Below are 10658 nucleotides of genomic sequence, written 5' to 3'. Positions count from 1 at the left end.
AATGGATACAATTTATCTTTGTGAGTGAATATTGCATCGTAAATAAATACATTATCTTCTTTAAAATACAGAGGCAATAAGTATATATACTGTACATCCCTATGTTAAATTCCCATACAGGTAGGCAGATTGTTTATCTTTACAGGCCTGTTATTTCATGGATCCATGATATGCATCATGATGAAGTTCCCTTGACCTTTAGAACTATACTAGACCCACGTCATCACATATCCTTCTCCATACCTAGAGATTGGTATGGGGTGCTGTCCATAAGATCATCTCTCAATGCAAATCAAGCCAGCTATTAGGCTAACTGAAATACAACCATGCCAATCTCTAGGATTAGTGAAGGGTATGTGATGATGTGGGACTATTTTTTATATTCTGCCTGCCTCTATGGTACTTAACAAAAGCATTGATTGGTGGGCACAAAATTGACAGAAAAGCAACTCTGCACACAAGGCTCGACTGAAATACACTGCGATACACATATACATGCATAGGGGTTGCCAGGATACCCCTCTCTATGCAACGCACACACAAAAACAAACACACACACACACACACACACACACACACACACACACACACACACACACACACACACACACACACACACACACACACACACACACACACACACACACACACTCAATCGTATGCACGGCACTCTTTGGAGCCTCCCACGGAAACATGCATGGGAAACGTATTATGAGCATTAATACACAGACATAAATCAGACTGACTGTGTGCGTTTATGATATATAGCCCACAGCTTGGTCTGACTACTTAGTGGGAAAGCCTCAGCTAATTAACGGACAAGCTCAAGTCTCCACATGTGCTGGGGCGCTGCATACAGTAGCTGCAGAGATCACATGCTGTAGGGTATGTGCAGGTCTATATGGCCTGGCAAATATCCAAGAGTTACCTAAAGGATTTGGTGCTCCGTGCTCCTGAAAGGGATTATTGGAGAGAATCCCTTTGAATATCTTTGCAAAGAGTAAATATTTACATAGGATGGATTTGAGATCTGATGTTTTACATTATCCTCTAATGTAGGCTACAGTAATATATAGCCTACCTGGAGGCAAGGACAGGCGAGTACATGTGCAACACATTAGCTCCAAGAAAAGTGATTTCACTAGATTTGCTAAACATTTTTTATTTAGCTTAAAAGGGAACTGTGAATTAAGTGAATCAATCAAGTTGATACACCTCAACCTCTTTAGAACGGCACCTGTTGGACTGCTGCCTTGGCATGAGGTTCATAGTTGTAATCCTAGCATTTAGGGCTGCTGTTAGCACATGAGGTTCATAGCTGGAATCCTGAGCTGCTGTTAGCACAGGTAATCACAGGTGTTAGGGTGGCCTGAAATTGCGCTAAAATTGGCAGCTACAAGATGGAAACATGTGCATGACTCTCATATGCTTCTTAATTCCTATTCACAACATCATCCAGTTTCTTTTCTTCTGACAAGGCCAGGCATCTCGTTAGCCCATATGCTAATATACAAATGGATAATGATGATAATGGCTTGTTGTTCGCTAACTTTTTACAAATACAAATGTTGTGTCATGTTGAACACAAAGTATCTTGGCTGGAGACGTTAGCTATCTGTAGAGGAATCCAAGGTCCACATCAAAGAGTTAACACTAACAAATGCAGAACAGGGAGATGCTAAGTGGTTTAACCACTGGTCTCAACCAACAAAAGCCATTTTCATAGCTGACATTCTTGGGGATTGCATAACCACTTAGGTAACACAAGATTTAGCCTATACCAACAAACAACACATGCTCATGTTTGTTCCCTGGCTCTCTCACACAAACAGTTTCTGATATAATGCTGCTTAATAAGTTGTGTTTGCATAAAGATGTCTGTTCACTTGTTAACTTCCCATGTCTCTGTTATGGTGCCACCACACTGTGGGCCAGCCCATCACACCATTGATGTTGGGGTTAGTCTGTTATTTTTGCCCGACATTATAATGCACTTCACTTTGGATATGTTAAAACAATCCTCTTGAGCGAGGAGCGAAGAGTGAACAGAATATAAAAAGGCCTGTATGCGCATACCAAATGAAAATGCTATTCAGGAAAGCACTGGTGTATGGCTGATGGACAGCATTTATGTCACTAGATCTGATCAATGCAAATCTCACATCATCCTGCCAGAGTAGCTGATGATGATGTGACGGTGACTAGGAGGTCCTTTAAAAAAAAAAAAAAACCTTGGATGTCACTACGCGACCCTGGTTTTCTTCGTCTCTTGACCAGGGTTCAGAGAAGTAATAACATCAGGGTCAGTCGGGGTCAACTGAATATTTGTGGTCACTTAATTCTTTATCTTCCTGATTCTCTCTCTCTCTATCTCTCTGTCTCTCACACACCCTAAACACCTAGGATTGTTCGAGATCAAATCAAGATAGTGATCAAGATGGTTGAGAATGGAATGTCTCCACAGTTTCACACCTGCAGCACACACACACACACACACACACACACACACACTCTCAGTCAAATCAATCACTCCAACATTCCTCACTATTATGATACACTTCTGTGCAGGAATGCGTCCTGTATGGTTTAAATGGCTCCTGTACGTTGGAAACAGTCAGTCAGGTAGATAAAAGACTGATGCATATTACTACTGTTACATGGTTTGAGAAAGGTTAGGGTTAGGCTTCTTCATGCAGCATAATATGAACAATAAAAAGAAGACAAGCAAAGCTATTTCCCAGAAAACATAACCATCTTGGCTGCTGTGCTGTTATGTTGCACAACACAACTACAGTATAACAGTTGCAAACTGCCAACAACAACATACAATACAAATGTTGTTGTTGTAATGCCACACCAGTTCTATCACCACCGTATCTATCCTTCCTGAAGCATGTCGGGGCATGACAACAACAAATGCAAGAAATTAAAGCACAGCGATCCCAATCAAAGGCGGAAGCTCCCCAGGACGGTTCCTCTTACCAACACAGGGGGGCCGCCCACGCTGTCTGTCTGGTGACGATCCCTCTCTCTCCCACGAGGCGAGGGCGAGGGTGAGGGCGAGGTGCACTCTCCCCCCCTTCCAGTCCAGCAGCCGCTGGGCGTTAGTTGGTGAGCGGGTAAAGTGATGGCTGATAGGGTCTGACAATCTCGATCTGATCCCGGGCTGAGCAATCCACCCAGATGTTCCTGTCTAGTCTCTTCTTCTCTCGCCTATCCCCCGCTCCTCGCTCTTTCTCTCGCTACCTCAGTGGCTTGTGACCACGCCGTGAGAATGTGGACGAGCCGGTTCCCCTCTCTCTCTCTCTCTCTGCCAGCTAGGGCCTATGGCAGAGCCTTCACACCGCCCGGTCTTACGACGACGACGACGAAGATGACAAACAAAACGTCTCACTCTCACAGTGGCAATCATCTAGAGGAGAACCTGTTAAAACAAGTAGCCGCATGGTCGTCCCCCCTAATTCCCACCCTGACCTCAGGCAAGTGTCAGGGAGGAAAACATCTCTAAAGGAACATGGTAATCGGGTCAAAATTGGTTCATTTGTGTCTCACAAACCCAAAGGCAGACATCTTTTGCTTATAGGTCTTCAAACGTGAACATGAATGCCCTTAATCGTTCAAGAGGTGAACAGGGAGTGGGGAGTCGGGTTTAGAAAAGGATTATTTTTGTATGGGGGATTAAAGGACATTAGCCTTTTAAAGGGAGGTCAACATCACAGCACAACCATTCCAAGCCCCGGGACACAAAGACCACATACTTTCACACAATGATTCCTTGTTTCTCTCCGCCCTCTTAATTGTATGTAATAGATGCATTTTGTTTGTCACCCTAATTCTTGGTACAGTCTGCTATCGTCCCCAAATACTTGACTTACAAATACTTAGCTTAGCAATGATTCTGACACACAGGCTGATGGCAATGCATGTCATGCTTCCTGCCAACTCCCTTCATGGGAAGCCAATAGAAATTATGCTATTTGAAATGGCGTCTTTCAGATTTGATGGATGGTTAGCCACCTGACAGGTACTCACAGGTGCATTCCTCAGACTGTGCTCACTGTGTGAAATGTGTCTGTTAATGTTTATGACTTTGTTCATGTATCCAATTCATACATGTGAACATTAAGGTGAAAATTAAGCATGAATCTTGAAAAACTGCCATATTGACAAACTGTCAAAGCGTGATGTAGTCTAGAAAGATCTTTTTCAGATTTGATTCGTGAAGGTGAAGGAGTGGTGGGTGGGGCAGTCTGTAGTATTTGTGATAAGCACAGTGTCACACGTTGTTTACAAAATAGCCCCACTTCGCTTCGTGAGAGGACAAAGAGCAGCACAGTTTCTATTTATGCTTCCTTAGATTGAACGCATGATTACATTAGTCACCAGGTATGGATATGAATGACTTTCACTGAGAGGTCGCGTATCGGTATGTAGCGGTCTAAAATTCCAGCATCACAAAGTAAACAAACAAAAAAAAGAGTTAAAAGTGAAATTGTTACAATTGATTCTGAATGCTGCAGCATGCCTGGTCTTTAATCAGCCAAAGAGGACACATGTAACTCCTCTTTTGGTTACACTTCATTGGCTTAATAGTGGCCAGAATTGGCCTGTAGGAGACTTATTGGATCTGCTCACTGCCATTTCAATTCTATGATCCAGCTATACGTCTCCAACCACCCACTGTGGTCTTCTGCTGAGCGTCTGTCGACGGGCCATAAACACTCGGTCAAACTCAAGACTCTATTCCTCATGGGTTCCTTGTTGCTGGAATGAGTTTCCCAGTGCTCGGCATTCCTGAAATAGCTTTGACTCTTTCAAGAGGGATCTTAAGGCAAATCTGTTACATTATCATTATTATCTGTTACATATTATTGTTATTATTATTATATAATTAATTAAGTGGTTGTTATGAATTATGGTTTGTACATTTATGGTTTATTTTCATTATTGATCATTGATTTCATTAGCATTATTACTAATTTTGCTACTTGCCTAAATCTTAACAACTTTTTAACACAATTCACAGTTCATTTTTAACTATTGTATTGTTTCATTTTGTAAGCCACTTTGGACAAAAATGTCTGCTATTATATACCTGGACAGTGGAATCACTGGTTTAAGTGAGCAGATAGGCTATGCGGTAGACTTTTGCTCTCTGAAATGGAACTTTTCGGCCTGTGTAGAGTTTTTATGTGTATATTTCAAATGTAGGGCAATGTCAATTTTTGTGTCTTTTTTCAGCATGATTACATTCTTTATATATATATATATATATATATATATATATATATATATATATATATATATATATATATATATATATATATATATATATATATATATTAAAGTCTGTTGAGGCAGTAGAATCAAGTGCAGTTTTCTGTGCAGCCATCTGTTGGGGCAGTAGAGCATCAGAGCTGGTGAATTCAGAGACTGAAATATAGGTCTGACTAGCCTCTAGAGGTGACAGTTGATACTGCATAAACTTCAGGTCCCCTGCACAACCTACTGGTTACACAAGAGTGTTTTCAGAAACGTTGCTCCTGTCATTAATGAAGGACTCAAGACTTTCCTACCAACTGCAACAGCAGCTTCCCATCTGGACACTGAGCGAATTATCCTCTAATAAATGCATTATGCATATATCTTGGACCATCTCGATTTGTTTTTATATATAATTCATGTTTCACATGTCATAGTATACTGACTTTGCGTACATTTATGAATGTCTGTTTCGTGAGTTATGTGAACTGTTTCGGCAAAACTGTAATAAAGGCTCCAGAGGATGAGTAAAGCAGAGCGACTTGCGATTACGATTTACGACTGGAGGGAAGTGAGGTGAAAGCGATTCGGAGAAGCCCTTAGGCCTGGTTAGTGTTGAGTGACGGGGAGATTTAGAGTGCTTAGGGAAATACGTACGTGCCAAAATAATAGTCTGGTATTTATGTGTGTTCTCATTCTCTAATCTGCTCTCTAGATGCAGGCTTTCCTTCAACGAACCTGCAGGACGCTAAAACACAAACCTGAACACAGAATACTTGAACCTTAAGGCTAACACGCCAACCACACTATACCGCACAGTTATGTGCTGCTTGTGTCTCACAAGCATTCAGAGTAGACTGAATAGATCTGTTTAGGATTAACATAGAGTATATTCAGTTTAACTCACGCGGTGAAATCACCTTTACATAAGTGTACTGTACGGAGGACTGAACCATGTCTTATTCTATAGACTATGGATCTTAGGATGCTATGACGTCATTTCAATGTCAAATTTCTTAATTAAGTAAGGTTGGGTTTCTCTCTCTCTCTCTGTGTGTGTGTGTGTGTGTGTGTGTGTGTGTGTGTGTGTGTGTGTGTGTGTGTGTGTGTGTGTGTGTGTGTGTGTGTGTGTGCATCTGTGTGTGGTGAGAACATTATGTGAAGTGTTTTGTTTTTTTCTTGAATTGAGACAGATGGTGCCAAGGCAGTCATGCCTCAACTTGACACTTCTGTATTTGCTAAAGATTTTTAGCTCTAATCTTCAAACTTATGGGGATTATTGTCAGACAATTTTAGCGAGTTCATGTACTTTTACACGCATACACACACACACACACACACACACACACACACACCCACCCACCCACCCACCCACACACACACACACACACACAGAGGGAGACAGTGTGAGAGAGAGAGAGAGAGATCTCAGTGTGTTCCCCACACTTTGCAGTGAGTGTCGTGACACAGTAACTAATGTCATGAATGAACAATATTCTTTGAACATATTGAGATCTCATCCCGGGTCTGGGTGAAAATCTAATCGTATCTCCCCATTTCATTTCAATATAATTTCCTCTACACTATTTATACAGTGCCAATCACAACTGAGATGGCTTCACAGAGCCTGAACCTATTGTTTCTGTACACAACACATTTCCATTTGAGTCACCACCTTGACATCCTTATCTAACCGTCTATTCATGAACAATACTGAGCTGCAACTATACAGACACCCTCCCATTAGTCCTTGGCACCCCATGGTTTTAAGATGGCTATCATTTCAGGTGTCTACCTGATAAAAAAAGAAATGGAATGCCAAAAAACACCATCACCGCCTACATAACAAATGCTGCTATGTTAGAAATGCTGTGGTTGGCCTGCGGTTTGCCGTGCCAGTCGATACCAGTCATACCAGTCGCGTTCCCAACAGAGCTGAAGCAGGCGCAGAACAAACAGAGACAGGCGGGCAATTAAGCTGTGTGTGCTGAGCCAACAGGGAAGCACAGGTCAGGCTATCAAACCCATATAGGCCTCGAGTCTTGAGAGTTCTCACGCTTGTTACCAATGAAGCGCAAGAGATAATAGTTACCAATTAAGGGCCAGCCCACTTTTTCGCAACCCAGATAATTATTTCAGAGTAATTGTTTTAATTTTCTGACCGGACCGGTCTGCCGTGTATAGTCATACAGCCTTACTAGGGTTCATACACATTGTTTCACAAGGAAAATGGTTTTGTGATAGAGAGTGTCATTTGAGAGAATGTCTCAACTGATCTCTCCAGTGTTACTATACTGTATGTGTCTAACATAAGTACTTTTAATGTAGCCCAATAAATTTGATGTAAATCAATGTCTTTTGCACAAATTAGACATAAATAGAGGGATAACTGAAGACTTGTGTTTGGCTTAACCTCTCAGAACATAGAAGAACAGAAAGAGAAAACAATTAGGCCTCCTTAATCCATCGTGACACCCGGAATTTGTACATTGCCTCCAGCATGGGATGTGCCCGTCAGTCGATAAAACAATTTGCACGTGTGGGTTACAAGGAACAGGGATGGGAGAATTCGTCAGGATTCACTGTGGCATGTCTGGACAATGCTGATTCATCTTGGCATCCAGGGTAGGGTCGAGGAACCGTGCGCCGATTGGAGTGTTGAAATGCCACTCCTTGGCCCAATTTGGAGATGGAAGAGCTAAAGTGATGTGCACTTGCCAGCCTGGATGAACCAAGATGAACCCGTAAGCACATTTGAATTTGCTCTGCAGACAGGAAAGGATTCCATTGATGTCCATTTTTCACTTTTTTTAGCCATGTTATGGCTTCCATGGACATGCTTATTCTTTAGAATTGAATAAACCATACTGTATTTAAAAACCTTCATTTACAAGCAAGATGTTTTTGCTACACCTCTGAAACTATTTGTCTAGAGTTTAATGAACCAATAAAAGGAACTGTGTGTAGGATTTTGGCCAAAACTACTATTACTACTGCTGCTACTACTACTACTACTACTGCAATCACTATCAAAATACTGTAGAGCGGTGTACACTAACTAGAGCAGAGCTGGCAACCCAGATGCCGAAAAAACAACTGACTTTGTGATTAGTAGATTGGTGGAGGGTGGCGCATCAGGCCAAAACACAACATGTAAACATTAACATCAGTTGTGGGCTGCAACTTCACTTTCTTAAATGACAATATCCTGGCCGGACAACTGTTGTCATTGATACAAGTATTGGTAACACTTTATAATAAGGGTACATGAATTCTCATGAACTAATGCATGAATTAATGCATGAATTACGCATTAGTTAATCCATTAATATATCATGAATCATATATATTCATTACGGCCGTTAAAACCACACGCCCCATTAGAACTGGGATGGAGTGAAAAGAAAATTGTTACTGCCGTTCAAACAACTGGAGTGCAGAGACGACTAAACTAAAAGGTCAAGTTCAAGGTCAAGGTAACTTTATTGTCCCCAAGAGGCAATTATTTGTGCAGCCAGCAGACAGGTATACATAAGGACAAGACACACAACAATAGAGCAAAACACAAAATACCCACGGTAGCTAAAACACAATAATAAATAAGAAAATAAGGTAACACTTTATAATAAGGGTACATGAATTCTCATGAACTAATGCATGAATTAATGCATGAATTACGCATTAGTTAATCCATTAATATATCATGAATCATTATGACTTGACATGAATTCACTGATTGTCATTAATGAATTAATACATAAATAACTCATCATCTTAAGCATTAAGTACGGTTGGCACATCATCATGAATCATGATTAATTAAGCATGATCATGATGACTTTATCAGACAAAATCTTGGACATCACCGTCATGGAGAAAAAAGAAAAGTAATTACACATGAATTCATGTTAACTAAATGTCATGAATTATCATGAGTTAATTCATTAACTCATGCATTAATTATACATGAAAATCTCATTAATAAACATTAATTAATAGTATGTCATTAATGACATCAGGTATGGACAACAAATTCATCTTGAGCATTAGGTACAGTGGGTAAATCATTATGAATAATGATCAATTACACATGATCATGGTGATTTCTAGGTTTTTGAAATGTGCTCCAAGGGGTAAGTAAACTATACATTAACTCATCATGAACTAATTAAGACCATTTTCAGAGAATATCGAAGAATCCACTTCTTTCGTCAGTGATAAAGAAGGGTCCATTTACCACTTTAGGTGAGGGGCCACAAACATGATGAACTCATGAGTAATTCATCATTAATTAATGTAAATTGACCATTTTTGCATGACATCAAACTTCATGCATTTAAAGCACCACCTGTTCATCACTTTATCTGAGGGGCCACAGACATGATTAACTAATGAAAAGATAATGCTTAGCTAATGAGGACATGCCTATATTTGAACGATGTGGATTCTTCGATATTCTCTGAAAATGGTCTTAATTAGTTCATGATGAGTTAATGTATAGTTTACTTACCCCTTGGAGCACATTTCAATTACCTAGAAATCACCATGATCATGTGTAATTGATCATTATTCATAATGATTTACCCACTACCTAATGCTCAAGATGAATTTGTTGTCCATACCTGATGTCATTAATGACATACTATTAATTCATGTTTATTTATGAGATTCTCATGTATAATTAATGCATGAGTTAATGAATTAACTCATGATAATTCATGACATTTAGTTAACATGAATTCATGTGTAATTACTTTTCTTTTTTCTCCATGACGGTGATGTCCAAGATTTTGTCTGACAAAAAGTCATCATGATCATGCTTAATTAATCATGATTCATGATAATGTGCCAACCGTACTTAATGCTTAAGATGATGAGTTATTTATGTATTAATTCATTAATGACAATCAGTGAATTCATGTTAAGTCATAATGATTCATGATATATTAATGGATTAACTAATGTTTAATTCATGCATTAATTCATGCATTAGTTCAGGAGAATTCATGTACCCTTATTATAAAGTGTTACCGAAAATGAATAGATTAATACATTTAAAACAATTCTGGCAAATTGTTTAAAATGGAAATGGAAGTCGGAATAAAATAATTTTCGGAGTCTATTTGACATGCATCTGGGCACAAGCTTCTCATTGTGATTTGACGGATGAGCTGGAAGATGCTGCTGAAACTGAAAATTTGTCAAAGTCTGGGAGTAATACTACCACTTGAGGACACTTGTAGAGGGCCACACGAGAGAGGACATCTAGCCAGAGACTTAAAGCTGACCTCTGCAGGTCATGAATAGTGCCGCTCACTGAATCCAGGAAGAGACTGGTGAAGTTACACGATGGGGGCACCAAGGAAGGCTTTCACTGGACAGTGCAGTGTGAGCTG

Source organism: Sardina pilchardus, chromosome 1 (genome assembly GCF_963854185.1).
Source record: "Sardina pilchardus chromosome 1, fSarPil1.1, whole genome shotgun sequence".
NCBI classification, from domain to species: Eukaryota; Metazoa; Chordata; class Actinopteri; order Clupeiformes; family Clupeidae; genus Sardina; species Sardina pilchardus.
Note: the sequence above shows the minus strand (reverse complement) of the source record.